A 4,906-nucleotide genomic window follows, 5' to 3' on the forward strand; every position below is an offset into this window, starting at 1 on the left:
TTTTTGCCTGCCTAAGAACACATATGAGCATGATAGAATCACATATAAAGTTTTTTTGACTGCATTAGAACACATATGAGCATGCTATAATCACATATTCAATTTTTTGACTGCCTAAGAACACATATGAGCATGTTATAATCACATATTCAGTTTTTTTACTGCCTTAGCACACATATGAGCATGATAGAATCACATATAGAGTTTTTTATTGCCTTAGAGCACATATGAGCATGCTATAATAACATATAGAGTTTTTTTATTGCCTTAGACCACATATGAGCATGCTATAATCACATATAAATTTTTTTGCCTGCCTTAGAGCACATATGAGCATGTTATAATCACATATTCAGTTTTTTGACTGCCTAAGAACACATATGAGCATGCTATAATCACATATTCAGTTTTTTTGACTGCCTAAGAACACATATGAGCATGCTATAATCACATATTCAGTTTTTTGACTGCCTTAGCACACATATGAGCATGCTATAATAACATATAGAGTTTTTTTATTGCCTTAGACCACATATGAGCATGCTATAATCACATATAAATTTTTTTGCCTGCCTTAGAGCACATATGAGCATGTTATAATCACATATTCAGTTTTTTGACTGCCTAAGAACACATATGAGCATGATAGAATCACATATAAATTTTTTTTGACTGCATTAGAACACATATGAGCATGCTATAATCACATATTCAGTTTTTTGACTGCCTAAGAACACATATGAGCATGTTATAATCACATATTCAGTTTTTTGACTGCCTTAGCACACATATGAGCATGATAGAATCACATATAGAGTTTTTTTATTGCCTTAGAGCACATATGAGCATGCTATAATAACATATAGAGTTTTTTTATTGCCTTAGACCACATATGAGCATGCTATAATCACATATAATTTTTTTTGCCTGCCTTAGAGCACATATGAGCATGTTATAATCACATATTCAGTTTTTTGACTGCCTAAGAACACATATGAGCATGATAGAATCACATATAAAGTTTTTTTGACTGCATTAGAACACATATGAGCATGCTATAATCACATATTCAGTTTTTTGACTGCCTAAGAACACATATGAGCATGTTATAATCACATATTCAGTTTTTTGACTGCCTTAGCACACATATGAGCATGATAGAATCACATATAGAGTTTTTTTATTGCCTTAGAGCACATATGAGCATGCTATAATAACATATAGAGTTTTTTTATTGCCTTAGAGCACATATGAGCATGCTATAATCACATATAAAGTTTTTTTGCCTGCCTTAGAGCACATATGAGCATGCTATAATCACATATTCAGTTTTTTGACTGCCTAAGAACACATATGAGCATGTTATAATCACATATTCAGTTTTTTGACTACCTTAAAACACATATGAGCATGCACAAATCACATATAGAGTTTTTTTACTGCCTTAGAACATATATCATTTATGATAGAATCACATATAAATTTTTTTGCTTTGCCTGCCTTAGAGCACATATGAGCATGCTATATTCATATATTCAATTTTTTGACTGCCTTAGCACACATACGAGCATGATCGAATCACATATATAGTTTTTTGCCTGCCTTAAAGCACATCTGAGCATGGTAGAATCACATATAGAGTTTTTCTAGCTGCCTTAGAACACATATGAACATGCTATAATCACATATTCAATTTTTTGACTGCCTTAGCACACATATGAGCATGATAGAATCACATATATATATATAACTTTTTGTGTGCCTTAGAGCACATATGAGCATGATAGAATCACATATAGAGTTTTTTTATTGCCTTAGATCACACATGAGCACATGATAGAATCACATATAGTGTGTAATTTATTTCATTATATTTTGTTTATCAATACTGACTATTCTTTTCTTGTGTAGGCTGCTAGCGATAATCAACGTAGTGGAGCTGAAGGGACAGATAAAAACAATGAACAAGAAGACACACAAAATCTTGGCGATGATTAGAGAACTGTGTTGAAGAAGTTCTATTTTTTTATGTTTCCTAATTGTAATTGTTGAATTGTAAATAATTAAACTTGTTAATTTTAAGGTGGAACGATTAATTGTTGTAAATTCTTGTTATATGAAATTTTTTGTGTGGTTTGTTTTTTATTTACAGGAAATATAAGTTGTACAGGAAATATAAATTGTACAGTTCTCGGTATTTAATTTTCAAATAATTTTTTTTTAAATTTTTTTTCGTGTTTGCGACGGATTTGCGACGGAACCATCCGTCGCTATTCATATAAATCTAGCGATGACATAGCGACAGAAGTAAATCCATCGCCAAGCCGTGGTCGCCGTTTAGTACCGACGGATTGGCGACGGAATATAGCGCTCGTTAGTCCGTCGCACTTAGAGACGGACCTGGCGACAGAATAATTCCGTCGCCAGTTAGCGTCGAAATATTCGCGACGTAAGCATACCGTCTCCTCGTTGTCGCTAATCCGTCGCTAACATGTGTAGCGATGGATTAGCGACGGATTAGCAACAGAATGTGGTCGTCGCTAATCTACTGCTTTGTTGTAGTGAAATCTCTTTTTTAAGTGAGCTATTGTTTTATTGGCTCTTGCATAAGCATGATAAATCAAAATATGTTTTGGGTATGTTAGTATCTTATGTGAAATCATGGTGATCATATGCATATCTTATGTGTTTCTTTATAATTTTTTGTGGCTTTAAAGTTATTAGATTATTGCATATACATGAATTTTGATATCTTTGTGAGTATCCATGATTAGTTGTACTTGTGTATACTTTTGGTTTTCTATATGGTTCTTTAAAAATCTCTATATATGTTTTTGGCTATCTTTAATGGTGTATACCACCGTTGTCTCATAGTAGACTTACTTATATTGACCATGCTTATAATTCATATGATTGCATCATTTGATATCTTGTTGTGAATATGATTGCACTATACTCATTCAAAAGTTTTCATCTAACTTTATTGGATTTAATTTGAAACTTTGTTTTTTTAAATTGGTTATTATATATGAAATCACTTATTTGAAAACTGATTTTTGTGAGTATGTATTGCCTCCTTATAGCATTTGTTTTGTCCGTCACGGATTTTTATATGATGCCTTATTTATTTTTGGCTTTGTTGTTATTGAGCCAAAGTTGTTTGTTGGGGTGAGTTGTGTGCATCTCAATTTTTTGTCAGTTTAAATTGTCGGCTTATAGTTTAGCTCTAACCGACAGTTGTTTCATCTTTGGTTCTGTGGGTGTGTTGTATCACTTATTTGTTTATTTGACCATTGTTATTATGAATGCTTATAATTATGTTTATCTGTGCTGACTATTTATTTTGAAACCATGGTGTTTCGAAAGATTGCTAAAATTGATAATCTTATTCTTCTTGATGACATTAGTTTGTTTTCATTATAAGCTCTCTTACCTTGAGTGTTGCTCTTATTGTACCTCTCATCTAAGTGTCATTATATGTAGACAGGATATGTTTGTTTATACCTTTGTGTGTGTTTTTAACCTATTGTTGACATTGTGATTATACTCTTTATCTAGTCGCTAATACACTTGATTTTTTAGTATCATTATATGTTGACAAGAGATGTTTATTCAAACCTTCATGTGTGATTTTAGCTCATCATTGGCACTGTGATTATGCTCTTATTTTAGTCACTAATACACTTGTTTTGAGTGTCTTTATATGTAGACAAGAGATGTTTATACACATCTTTGTGTGCGTTTTTGGCTCTTTAGTAGCATTATGTCTATGCTCTTGTTTTAGTCGCTGATACACTTGATTTTTGAGGTTTGGAGGTCTAGTGAGGTGATTGCTTGTGGTGGTCAAACTATTTTTGAGTTGCAAAATATCATTTCTTGATATTTGTGGGATTTTCAAATCTCTTCATATCTTTGGCAAACTGGTGTTGATTTGCATATATCATTCTCTTTGTTATGTGGGATTTTTTAAAATCTTTCTATGAAAATTTTAAACTTTTACTAGTTTTTCCTTGTATGGAAAAATGCTTATCGATAAAATTTCATGCATTTCATTGAGAACACACACACACACACACATGCACATACACACACACACACACACACACACATATATATATATATATATATATATGTGTGTTAAAATTGTTATTTGGTCCTCTGCACTTAAACTCATTCTATTAGTGATTTTTAATGGGTTGTGATTTATAGGATTGCTCTCATTCATTATTATGTACATTAAATATATTGCATATATATATATATGTTTCTAATTGATTATGTTGTCCACATTGTTGTATGCATAAATTTAATTAACTCCTATTTTTTGAAGTGTTATACTTTATATGCATGTTGTTTTTAGTATAAATTGATGATTTGTTCTATTTGAAGTATTTTTCTAAAAAAATGAGATATTATTAATTTATGAATGTTTATCCCTTCTTGATCATTTAAATGTTCTTTAAATGATTAAATTCTCTTGTGATCAATATTTATGTTTTCTTGAAAAATATGTTGATTATGGGCTTATGCTTGTCTAAAATTGTTTTTATAAATTTTATATATGAGGCATGCTCCTCTTATCTTGCTTGATTTGTTACTAATGTTTTTAAAAATCTTAAAATTATTACTTTTTTTTACTTGAGTGTTATTTTTGTTCAAAATATACATACTAGTTTTTTTTTAAACTATATAACTATTTGGTTAGGATATTTTCTTTTTGTGTAGTTGCAATCTGTATTTTGTTCTCTCTACAGGTTCTTAAATATGCGATGGATTGAGAAAAAAATATCTTTGATACATCATATCATGAAGATATGGATAGCCGATGAAGGCGTTTGGGGATGATCACCAATAAAGACATTCAAAGACTTATATTTGCAAAATCCTCTGATGCGTCATAAAGATG

This window comes from Nuphar pumila, chromosome 2, assembly GCF_984573655.1.
Source record: "Nuphar pumila chromosome 2, dmNupPumi1.hap1.1, whole genome shotgun sequence".
Classification (NCBI taxonomy): domain Eukaryota; kingdom Viridiplantae; phylum Streptophyta; class Magnoliopsida; order Nymphaeales; family Nymphaeaceae; genus Nuphar; species Nuphar pumila.